The sequence below is a fragment of the Phoxinus phoxinus genome (genome assembly GCF_949152265.1).
Source record: "Phoxinus phoxinus genome assembly, chromosome: 21".
NCBI classification, from domain to species: domain Eukaryota; kingdom Metazoa; phylum Chordata; class Actinopteri; order Cypriniformes; family Leuciscidae; genus Phoxinus; species Phoxinus phoxinus.
Window position 1 is genome coordinate 15,605,850 of NC_136896.1, and position 13,613 is coordinate 15,619,462.

Below are 13,613 nucleotides of genomic sequence, written 5' to 3' on the forward strand. Positions count from 1 at the left end.
AAAACACGATGTCGTATTAAAGAGAACCTGATTAAATGCGGTGTTGTTTCATGCCAACATCTTGAGAACGCAGAACAGTAGTTTGCAGTGCCTGCAGATCTGTCTGCTTATCCAGGCCGAGACAGAAAGAGGGGAGCAGAGCTGGAGAGAAGCCAGAGCAACGCAGCTTTGATCTCAGAGTCCAGACTGCTCCTCTGCTCTCTTTCCTCCTGAGCTCTCAACTGTCTGGCTAATAAAACATAACATTCAGTACATGATGGTGCCCCGTTTAAAAAAAAAAAAACATTATGCAAACCATGCCAAATGCATTCACTCAAAGCAATAGGTCAGAGAATATTTGATTTCAGGAAAAATCAATGGGCAACCAAGTTTATCTGGTGCAATTGATATAATTAGCACATCATTCAAATTCAGTGGAACAGGAAAGTGCATGCAAAGATAGAAGTAACATCTCTGCATCATAAGCAGTTATTATGTGTAACACCAACAATAATATTTTGAATACTACAGAAACAGGGGTGTTTCTAGGTTAGGAAGTTTTGCATTAAAACGTTGCTTTCTGGTTGCATCACCGCTTCGGCTTGGTGTTATAATGTTGGATTAATTCCCAGACAGCACCTATGGTACATGGTGGATCAGCCTTAAAATGAACTGAAATGGCCCATAAACTCTTACATAGTCTATCCAGTAAGATCAAATTTATTGCCAAGAAGTCAATCACACATGCCCAAGAGAGTTCTTATCAATGCTTCACACCTTTATAAATCTCACCAACATGGAAATACTGTCAAAGGCAGTGTTATAAACTGGCAGAGGCGTTGATATGACAAAGGTTATTGGTTTTTTGAAATGTGGAAATATATAGCTATGTAATCGCACAACATCATCTGCAGTGTATGATGCCATATACTGCAAACCTTCAGGGTCAAGTGCGGTTACATAATACCGTGTGGCAGTGTTATTATTAACTAAACTAAAACAATTTTAATTGTTTTCATTAGTTGTATTAGTTTATTGTTCAATAGTTTATATTATATTACTAAAAAGTGAAATATAAATAAAACCTAAATAGAAATATTGTATACTAATAGAAATAAGAGCACTGACAAAATGATTACAACTTTAAAGTAAACAAACATTAAAATGAAAACTATAAAGCTAATTCAAAATATTAAAGGAATATTCACCCGAAATTAAAAATTCTGTCATTAATTACTCACCCTCGTGTTGTTCGTCAATGATAATATCATGATTGCTGTTTTCACGATGTGGGATCTGACAAGTAGCCTAGTGTGCTTACGCGTTTAGAGTGCACGCTTTTGCTGCGTGATTTAGCCTATTAAAATGTATTTATGCCCTCAATATTCAAGATAAGAGGCAAAAATACCTCTGTATGTTTTTTATATTTATATTATTTAATAGTTAATCAATATCACACGGAGATTGACGTTTCTCCAAATATTAGAGGCTACATTTACACGACAACATGCTTAAAACGATACTTTGAGTTTTCCGCGTACAGATGACATCATTGTCAAAACGATCCCCATTCACACGGATCCGCGAAAACGCCTAAAAACGCTGTATTCTGCTGCCAGGCCATTAGATGGCGATGAAACAGTATAGACTGAACACGTACGCATGTGCAACACGTTATCGTCTTCTTCACAGACTCGCGTTTTTGCTGTTTACACAGAGATAGTTTTCAAAAACGTCCACTTTGAAACACGTTTTCAAAAGTTTGCGTTTTCAGGCACCAAAACACTGTTTTCGTGTAAATGAATGACCAAACCGTACAAAAAAGAAAATGTTTAGTTGAAACCTGTGTCGTGTAAACAGCTCAAAATACCTTTATAGAAGGTAAAAATGCACATCAAAGGTAAAAATCATTTTAAACTGTTCATCATATATAAAGCGATCGAGTCTCTTCAGAAAATTTGGACTAAACCGCTCGATTCACATGGATTAGTTTTACGATTTCTTTATGAAGTGTCAAAATTTCAGTTGTGTAGCTGTCAATGGAGGGACAGAAAGCTCCCAGATTCCATTAAAAAGATCTTCATTTGTGTTCCGAAGATGAACGAAAGTTGAATGACATGAGGGTGAGTAATTAATGACAGAAAAAAATTTTTTTGGGTGAACTAACCTTTTAATAATATAATTGTATATAAATAATACTAAATTAAAACTGTTGTGCAAACTCTCAAATCAACAAAAGTAAGAAATATTTAATCATTAAGGGCTATTCAATCCTAACGTAGTCCTACTGAGAGAGTGAGGTGAATCTCATGAAGAGATCACATTTTATCACAAAAAAATCGAAAGAGAAAAAACACACAGTAATGAGAATTAGGATGTAAAAGGTGCTTAATTGCCCTGGAAATACAGCCACCATGCAAAAATGAAGTCATAATAGTATACATTTTCTTGAAGTAATTAAGATTGTTTTGTTATGGATGAAATGAGACCTGGAAAAATTTGTTAACCCGATGATAGGCTACTTTGCCATCAAGTGTCTTCTCATAATTAATTCCTTTAGCCTACAGCTGTAAAAGCATGTGATTGAATATGTGCCTACATAAAATCTCATAATGTGATTCACATTATCACATTATACTGTCTATATTTAAATCGCACTTAACCGCTTTTATATCCTCACCAGCTGTTCCTTCTCCAATACCTTTCTTTCAATCTGCAAATATTTCCCAGAACTTAAATTGGATGATAGATGTGTTTTCTTGTTATGCCCGCGAGTGTCATTCATTTGAAGGAGTAGGAGTGATTCTTCATAATGGTGACAGGTTGCTTGTTAAGACACAAGTTCAAAAGAGGGAAACACATAACACCCCCCATTCACACGTTCTCAGAATAGCACTTGTCATTCATCACCTGTTTTTGGGGTAGGCTACTTAATGTTTTATTTTTTTCTCATTGTAAGCTATATTTTTATTTTTTACACTTAACATGTTTTAAGCTATCCAGCTATCACAAAACAGCTCTATAGCAGGTATAGGTGGGTCCAAAACATTTCTGGATTGAATCACTCAAACCACATATGTGACCCTAGATCAAAAACCCAATCTTATGGGTAGATTTTTATTTTTTATAGAGATGCATACATAATCTCCTTTAAAGTTGTCCATTTATGTTTGTGATTGTGCTGGATCCACTCACAAAAAAATAAAAAATAAAAATATATTTAACGTAGAAAATTTACTAAATATATTCATGAATATTTAATAATAGCCTAATGATTTTGGGCATAAAAGAAAAATCAATAATTTTGACGGATACAATGTATTGTTGGCTATTGCCACAAATATACCCGTGCGACTTATGACTGGTTTTATGGTCCAGGGTCACATATGGTTGTAGTCAGAAACAGAATGTGACAGCCCTGCACTGTAACCGCTAACCAGTACAGATGCGTCCTAAAATTAAATGACTGACCTTTCAAACATCCACTGCGGTAAAGTATGGGCTTATGAGGTTTGCCGGTTATCCGGTTATTTCTTTGTTATTTTTTTTTAACCTTTATTTATCCAGGTAAACTGTTTGAGAACATCTTCTCATTTACAAACATGACCTGGCCGGTAAAACATTATTACCGGTAAAAGATCTGAAAGAGCGATCGTGTCTAGAAGGTAGGCCTAAAGTCCAAGTGCGAAATCTTTCCGCGTATGCAGTCATTCCACGGAGGTCGCTAACTTGGATCCCGTCTTATTTGGGAAAACACATATTTTATAGAGTTGTTTGTTCATCTGTAACCATAAATGTACTTTAGAGTAGAGTAGACAAGAACGCAAACCAACGAGAGTACATGCCCTGCATTACTTTTTTTGCCCTTACAGGATGTCCTTAGGATGAATATGTTAGTCGTAATGTTATGAATAAGCTGGTGTTTTCCAAAACCATGACAAAATTTGCATTTATCAACATTTGACCATAAACATGAACTTTATTGTATTCTATATTAAGTAGCCTATATTGTAAGTGTTGAGTTGACTTGAAGAGTCTACTTAAGGAGACAAGGAGTCATGTTTTGTTCAACAACAATGAAACACAGTCATTGACAGTCATAAGCTTGATTTTTTTTTTTTAGAGCTGCTGTAGTTGATAAAAATGTAAGTTTCTAACAAGCTGCTAAATATAGAATACAACTATAATGATGAAGTTGACATACTTGACAAATAAGACAACCATTCTCCTGAGCAAAATATATATATATATATTTTTTTTTAGATGAGCTCCAGTATTAGTTACATGAGCTCACCTAAAATAACCTTTATATTTTTCTTCTTGAAACATCACATTTGAATTGAGATTAAAATAAAATAAAGTACAGGGTGTAACCCATGTTAAAAATGGTACTAAATAAATAATATAATTGTATATTCTAATAGTTAAACTTTTAATTAAAAAGTTGAAACGATCTATTCATATACATTGTGAATTAAATAAGTATAAATAAAAATAATATGCATTATAATCTAGCACCGAACATGTGATATATTACACGTACACGAGTTGCGTATGACGTCAGCGGATGACGCACGGAAGTGGGAGAGACGCGCTGAACACGAGATGAGAGTGATGCAGAAAGGATTAATAAGAATGGTGATTGCTGATTTAAGTGCGGATTCTAGCCGATTGTGAAGCTCCTTTAAATCTGAAGCGGGTGCTTAAAAAAAAAACTTGATTTGGTGAGTTTATTTGTGTTTTATTTTCTATAAAGGATTTTATGTTATTATGCACGCTGTGAAGTCTATTTGCATATTTTCTGAATGTTAATATGATTTTTGAAATGTTGAGTAATATATTTTTGCTTAGCTATGAATGAATATTAATTTGCACATTATCAATATGCCTGTGAGATCTCACACGTTCGTCATGTAAGTGAAAATATATGTTTAAACACTGTTTAAAGAGCAGAAAAGTTATAAAGAAATAATATTGAATGTTAATGACACTGTTTTGGTAAAACAGGTCAGGTTTATTGCTTCATTAGAAAAATTCTCTCATGGATTTGAGATGGCGAGCCACCAAAATTGAATGCTGATTTCTGAGCCTGGGGAAAAGACACTTTTGCTGTATCACAACAAGGGTTTTCATTGCTTTCGTTGTTTCTGGTATCCTCTTCCACTCCTCCATAAGGACATCACGGAGCTGCTGGATGTTAAACACATGGCGCTTCTCCACCTTCCGCTTGAGGATGTCCCACAGGTGCTCAATAGGGTTCAGGTCTGGAGACATACTTGGCCACTCCATCACCTTTACCTTTAGCTTCCTCAGCAAGCCAGTTGTCATCTTGGCGGTGTGTTTGGGGTCATGATGATGCCGTTCGGCCCAGTTTATGAAGGGAGGGCATCATGTTCTGCTTCAGAATGTCACAGTACATGTTGGAATTCATGTTTCCCTCAATGAACCGCAGCTCCCCAGTACCAGCAAAACTCATGCAGCCCCAGACCATGATGCTATCACCATCATGCTTGACTGTAGGCAAGACACACATTTCTTGGTACTCTTCACCAGGGCGTCGCCACACATGCTGGACACCATCTGAGCCAAACAAGTTTATCTTAGTCTCATCAGACCACAGGACATGGTTCCAGTAATTCATGCTCTTTGACAGGTTGTGTTCAGCAAACTGTTTACGGGCTTTCTTGTGAGCCAGCTTCAGAAGAGGCTTCCTTCTGGGACGACGGCCATGCAAACTGACTTGTTGCAGTGTGTGGCGTATGGTCTGAGCACCGACAAGATGACTTTCCGCTTCTGCAACTTCTAAAGCAATGCGGGCACGATCATGCATCTGTTTATGAAGCCAGCTTCTGCACCTGACGCACAGCACGAGGACTCAACTTCTTTGCTTGACCCTTGCGACCCCTGTTCCAAGTGGAACTCGTCTTGGAAAACCTCTGTATGACCCTGGCCTGTATTGTAACCAGTGTTGTGCCTGAAAGCGTTCATTGAACGATAGTTCATGAACTCGTTCATATTTTGGGCGAACGTGAACTGAACGTACTGTATTACTGCCTGATGAACGTTACTGTGAACTCGTTCATTCTGGTGTCTGTGAACGGCACGGTCTCTCAGTTTAACTTAATTCAATAGGGTGCCAGATTTCTATAGAGCCTTCCAGGCGAAAACCAGGCTAAAACACCCCGTAAATGGGCCTTAATATGTAGTGGGAAAAACACCCAATCTGGCAACATCAGCCACCAGTTTCTACTGACTCTCTTGTTCGATCTCGTTCATCAAAATGAACAAATCTTTTTCCGAGTCATTTCGTTCATTTAAGAGGCTTTAAAGTTGCAATAAATGGATCGTTCATGAACGACTCATCACTACATCAAAACAAAAAGCAGCATGTAGGCATCGCATGATCATTTAAACGAGTTTTATGACAAGGTCGGTGAGGATGGGAAAAATCTGACACATAGCTTCAGTGTTAAAACTGCTAAAATATTGCTGTCTGTGGTTATACTGTATGGGCTGTGGCAATAATTTTGAAAAATAATAGCTTGCAGCAATATATGGAAAAAAAGAACTATGAACTAGTTCATTTTTGGAACTGTGAACTTAGTTCAAAATGTTGAGTATGAACTATGAACTGAACTAGTTCATTTTAAAATTTGTGAACTGAACTTTGAACTAGTTCATGTAGAAAGTGAACTTTCCCAACACTGATTGTAACTCATGTTTCAGGGTGTTGCCAATCTTCTTATAGCCTATGCCATCTTTGTGGAGAGCAACACTTCTAATTCTCAAATCCTTAGAGAGTTCTTTGCCACGAGGTGCCATGTTGAACATCCAGTGGTCAGTATGAGAGAATTGTACTCAAAGCACACATTTTAACTGCTCTACTACAAGATACACAAATTTGTATGGTCCTGTCAAGCAGACAAAAACATGAAAATGATGAATAGGACATGTGGCTTTGCATGGTTAAACGACATACAGCTATTATCACTTAGGGTGTACTCACTTTTGTTGCCAGCTATTTTGACAATAATGACTATATTGAGTTATTTTTAGAGGACATTAAATATATACTCCTATACAAGCAGCACATTGACTACTCTAAAATATATCCAAGTTTCATTTCTATAGCCACAGTCACCTACTAATCACCTTTGGCACTACACTCCCCAGCATCCCTCTTGTTTCTCACCTGCGCACTGGATCACCTAATTACATCAGCACCTGCACATCATCATCTTTTCACTATAAAGAGACACTTCCCCTTCACTTCCGGGTCTGTTCTCGTCCTTACGTGAACACACAGACTCTCACCTATTCTTACCTGTTTATAGGGGTGGGCAGATCGAGGCTTCGTGAAACACTGAAACAGTTGAAGCAAATGTGCCGTATTGTGTTGAGGCTTCGGAACAATCCGACACCGGTCTCCACGGTGACCACTAGTGGTCAGAACAGTGTAAATGCAACAATAACCCGGGCCAAACATGCACAAAAACTAATTTTTACAAATCTATTGCAAAACAATTTATTGAAAGTAAAATCTTTCAATTGGAATTATCTAATCGTCTTATAAGATTATCAAGTGTAGGGGAGCGCGGGGCACAACCTAACGCGGGGCTAAATGTAACACGGACCTTTTACGTAGTTACTCAGGGTCACGCGTGTTGTGTTTACGCTCTTTTTCTCTCGCTGCCAGAAGACTGTCTCCCGTGGATTTGTGAAAAGTTTTGGTAATATTTTGTGAAGATACGGGACAAAGAGTGTTTTGACACCATCTAAGTATTTTTTTTCATCATACGTATTTTTCTGTTTCTGAGTTGTGTGTGTACGTCACCAAATCTAACTTTATATTGCCTTAATCACTGTCTTGTTGGCTAAAACATGGCACCATTTTGAAACATGTCAGCAACTCCTAGCATCTGTTAGCTAGGTTTAAAATATTTTTTACACAGCGGGGTTAGTTGTAGCACAGTGTTACAACTAAGCCGCCAAGTGTTCACAATATTGTAGGCTATGGGATTTGTTTACTATATTGATCACTTGTTTATTTATAAAAAATATTGCCTGTTTTCATGTAATAAACACTTTAAAATGTGATTTTAAGCTTGTTTTTATTAATATTACTGTTACTATTAATAATAATAATAATTTTGCATGCAAAACTGTGCAGCCCTTTCCTATATCTCTATCCATGATATTGATCCATAATAGAAGGATGATTGGATGAGGGATGGATGTATGGATATCTATCTATACAGATGTACAAACAATATCAAACTATACAGATAAAATAGTACTGAATTATGTGTGTTACACATAAGTGTTACAACTAACCCCTCTGTCTGTTACAACTAACCCCGCATATGGGGTAAGTTGTAACATTTGCACTTCTGTCACTTTCAGTGCAACTGTAAGAAAATGGAAGATCCTAGAAAAAAACTTTAAGTGTTCATTTGTAGCAGAGATGTGTATGTTTCTTGTGTAAAAAAAAGATTAATCTAACCTAATTATTTTTTAAATAATTGAGCCAAAACCAAAATGCGTTAGGTTGTGCCCCGCTCTCCCCTATGTTATCTTATCAATTGTCAGGGTTTGTTTTGTTTGTTCTATGAATGGCTCAGCTAAACAGGCCAATAAGACTCTTAAAGGGCATATTGCAGGTTAGAGTACCCAGTGCGCCAATGTATAGAACAATAATGTAGGAACTAGATTTAAATATAAACATATACTTATAAAACGCTATTTAGGCTTCTGGAGTCATTTTTGTGAGAAAATTGTATTTCCGCATTTGAAAACCGCCAAACCGGAAGTGACGTAGCATGGGGGAGAGCGGTCAAAGTAAACAATAGGAAAGCAATGGATCGCAATGACAGTTCGGACGCTGTGGAAATTGTAGCCTAATTGTTTACTCGTATGACGGACCTCAGCCATAATTATGAGCCTGATATGAAGCCAAAAGAGTAAACAGGCCAGGATTAGACAAAACAACGGTCAGAGGAGACGCATTGAGCTGTGGTGTGAGGAGAACAGGGCAGGAGTCGGGTCTCGATGAGAGAACAGTGTTAGCTTATAGATGTAGCCTATTCACGTTAGCCGACGATATGTATAACACTATGCTCAGATCACAATATTGTAATTATGTGTCAGGCAATAGCAAAGCTAGTATTTAGACCCTTACCTGCATGTGTGTGTCAGCCATTAGGAGACAGTTTCCAGAGAAAGAGGGACATTATAAAGGTTTTGAATGGCCCCACTTGGTGATAATGATTAAAAAAATAATCACAATCACAACTTTCTTACTGTATACAAATTTTATATGTAGAAACAGCCAACACAAACATTAAAATTCAGAGTACAGATTGAAAATGAACATAATATATTATATAATAATAATAATAATAAGTGTCGGCTGCAGACTTGCAAGACATTACAAGTTTATGGAGGATACGTTAATGAATTAAATTAAGACAAGGCACATTTTGTAAAACAAATGTACAATAAGTGATCTCTGACGGATCCGTGACCGTCATGTTTCCCACCGGTGGCCGACCCACATGCTGACGGCGGACCGGGCGACCCGATGAAGGAGCCGGGACAGTGTGCACATATCGCCGTAACCAGGGATGTAGTGGAGGCTAAACGTAAACGTCGTTTGGGCACCTCCCAAAATTCTGAAATAGCGTTTATCCACCTCCAAAGTGCGTTTATCCACCTCTAAATAGCATATAGTTCATAAGCCATTTTAAATTAAGCAGGCTATGTCGTTTTAGTTTCATATTGTTCATTATTAGTTTCATAGGTTGTTAAACCTAAGACGAAGTCTTTCATATTGCGCTGCATTACTGTCAGTAGCCGCGCGGGTTAAACCATAATAATACAGGGCTAGCCTAAGATTATAACAAATAAACACAAGATTTTGACGCATATCCAAGCGTTTGTGGAGCGGAATGTGAGCGCGCACTGCATGGCACGGACGCGCGGGCGCGAACACTTATCAACAGTGAAACAATTTAAAATACTCTATCATTTCTGGTCATACAGAAAATAATAATACATTATTCGCAACTACTTTTATTTGTGTAAACTCGCAATAACAAGAAACGTTGTGCTTTTGTCAAATAAAATAAAACAATCAGGCGCGCTTTCATGATCTCCGTGAACTGGAGCGCGAGAACTGAAACTAAATATAGCCTATATGTAGTCTAAAGCTTGAAATGTCCACTTCAAAACGAACAAATTCGAATCGAAAGCTAATACCTTCTGATTATGTAATCCGTATGAAAGGTGCATTTCTCTCTAAAAGCATCTGCTTAACAGCGGAGATGGAGATAGGCTATGTTTTTAACCGACACTGATTTAGAAAACAATAGTTTATTAATACACAATTAAAATGCCTCGTTATTTTTTCAGACACATTTATTATCATTAGGCTAGCCTATAAATCACCTTTCTGTAGGCTGTGGTTCCAGAGACATATGGCTCTTCTCATTCAGCACTGCGGGATTAATATCATTTCCAGGTTCTAATTTTGTCTCAGAAAAATAAATCAACAACAACAAAATCCATATTAATTTGTGAATATTTTAAATGTTTAATTAAGGGGCAACAAGTAATAAACAAAAATTCGTCAATATTTATTTTTTTGCGCAGCATTTGGTGTAGCCTATACAGTTCAAATTAAAATTTTGGTGTTCAACTTTGCCTTTTAAAAATACAACAACCGTTTTTGTTTTGTAATTACGGGTTAAAAATATTTTTGTTCTCTCTGTTTTGTCATTTAGTAAACTTCATATATTTCAACCATATAATTCCTTCTTGAGTCTTTTTAACAAGAATTTAGATTAATGTATGAATTGATTAGTGATTGTGTGACCTATGATGTGGGAACAACCAGTGATAACCTTGGTAGTACCATCAAATGATGCCTATATGTCATCAGGATAAAAAACACAAACCGGTACGCAGTGTGTGTTCTAACCCACGTCGTGGTTCACCAGAATTTATAGTTAACCCACCTCTTTTTTTACCACTACACCTCTGGCCGTAACGTTAACTCATCATATCGCCGGGATTATAATCATATAGTGAACGCTAAAAGCAGACGCAGAAGCGAAGTCCCGTCTCTTACCCTGCACAAAACGCACACAAACACTGAAGAAAGCACCGTCCTTTATCTTGTTCGGAAACCTGTGGACTCGATGTCCTGACAGGCCATAATTCACAGTCATTTATCACGATAATTATTAATTGAAATACAATAACCACCGAAAACCCACTGAATCACGACCGCTTCAACATAATACCAGCCTACTCTGCACTGAGCGAACGCAGCGCCCGGCAAACGACTCCCCATTGTGACGTAATATGACGCGGTGGTGAAAAAAAAGCGTTTTTTCAACACGGTCAAGGAAACTGTCAAGTTTTCTACTAAATTTGTGCCCTTATGTCTGGCAAAACAATTTGTAATCATGCATTTACTCTTTATATGGTATTTTCATACAAGGTTATTAATTCTGAAAAAAAAAAAACCTGCAATATGCCCTTTAACTACCATTATTCATTCTATTTATACTCATGTCTAATTAAAACGTCTACAATTGTATAAAACTGTTCAGAGATCAGGTAAAACCCACAGACACTTGTTCATTGGTTCTCAGTGACTCCTCATTATTCATGGGTTGACAGAGATCATTGCCCCCAGTGGTGAACCATTGAAATTTTGAAGTGTTTCAAAACAGTTATGACGTAATGAAGCCTCGTTTACTGAAATCACGTGACTCTGGCTGTTTGATACACGCTTCGAACCATTGATTCGGAACAAAAGATTCGTAAAGGCTTCGGAGCTTCATGAAGCAGTGTTTTGAAATTGCTATCTAGTTTATACTTACCACGAAGATCCCGTTCCTGTCCGTCATCTCCGATCGTCCGTCTCCTGTTACTCCATCATCCGCCTTCTATCATCAGCCTGCTATTACCAGTCTTCATCTATGAGAGAAAGATCAAGTTTACACCCAGCTAAGTTCCTCATCCATACATCTACTCACAATCATCTCTGCAGTTTCACTCCGTGCCTCTGTTCAATAAACCCTATTTCTAAACTACTCAGCTGTCTGCTTCTCTCTAAAACGTGACATCTATAGTATTGTTCCTTGAGAAGATATACTAAAACTATATATTATGTAAGGAATAATTGACGACAGGCCATTGAATTATTAGAAAAATAATGCACACCCGAGGTGGTAATGCGGTCACGACGCGAAGCGGAGTGGCCGTTACACCTCGGGTGTGCATTATTTTTCTAATATTTCAACGGCCTGAAGTCAATTATTCCACTTATACTACAGTTACCACACCTCGAAATAGTGTTCATATGATGTATTTCAAGACGTTTGTAAAGTTTTTGTCATTAAAACGCACTTGTATGTAGAACTAATTCCTTGCGCATTTAAACCCATGCTCCGTTGCTAATTCCAAAACGTCATTTTAGAGTTAGTAGGTTTGAGCCGCTGATAGCAGAGTAATGCTGGGGACACACTTAACCACTAGAAACATTCTCTGACTGTGAATGCAGCAGATTTTAAACACCGCTGGGAACACAGACTGAACGCGCTGAAAACGCGTGCATTATTAGTCATCAGTATCAAATTACATTCATAACCGGCCTTACAGTAAGTGTGTCCCCGGCTTTATGCAGTTATTAATGCAGTTATGAGAGAGAGAGAGAGAGAGAGAGAGAGAGAGAGAGAGAGAGAGAGAGAGAGAGAGAGAGAGAGAGAGAGAGAGAGAGAGAGAGAGAGAGAGAGAGAGAGAGAGAAAGAAAGAGAGAGAGAGAGAGAGAGAGAGAGAGAGAGAGAGAGAGAGAGAGAGAGAGAGAGAGAGAGAGAGAGGGGCATGTGCGTCAATATTATTATTTATTTATTCAATTCGTTTTAAATAATTCGTTCATTCTTTTTTTCTATTAGTGACAGTAGACTATAGCCTATCAATAATTATTTATTTGTTATATTATCTGCAATAATTACAAAAACCCGTGCAGCAGGACTATTTTATTGAAATATTCAGTTGAATTTTCTATTGATATATAGGACTATACGTTATTTATTAAAATTAAACTGCATGTTTCCATTGATTGTGAAGTTAGACATTGAAAATTGTAGATCAAGCGCATGGGGCTGCATGGTTTTTCTTGTTATGAATTGTATCCTATTTTCCGTTATTACAGTAAAGTACGCGCAGTGATATGGAACTGTAATGCGGTTAAGACCTGCCAGAATTACTTTAGCCGTGCGGTTCCCTGAAAATAATTGCACACCTCAGAACGTTCGTCAACCAATCAGATTCAAGCATTCAACGGCCCTGTAGTATACATAGAACTGTTTGCTGAAATGTGAGGGGTGTACTCACTTCGTGAGATACTGTATGTTTGTAAGCAACAATCTGTTAAATTCACAAGTGGTCACAGGAGGCAATTGAAACACAGCAACTCGCGATCTGTCTCATCTGACCACTTGTGATCGGGTCACCCAAGAAGTTTACCATCTGTAGGTAGGCCTATCTTCCATCCTGGATGTTGGTGTCTTACAATCACACTAAAACACAAAGGAACTGCTGATTTATATTCCAGCATACAAGTA

At 37.5% G+C, this 13,613-nt stretch overlaps 1 long non-coding RNA gene across 3 annotated transcripts in view; it reads right to left on the minus strand.

Moving 5' to 3' along the window:
- Positions 1–13,613, minus strand: part of LOC306989670 — a 174,190-nt gene that overhangs the window by 10,390 nt on the left and 150,187 nt on the right. For all 3 annotated transcript variants that reach the window (XR_013795686.1, XR_013795687.1, XR_013795688.1), the window contains one exon: positions 11,868–11,964. This is a non-coding gene — a long non-coding RNA (uncharacterized lncRNA). The remainder of the gene's footprint in view (positions 1–11,867; positions 11,965–13,613) is intronic.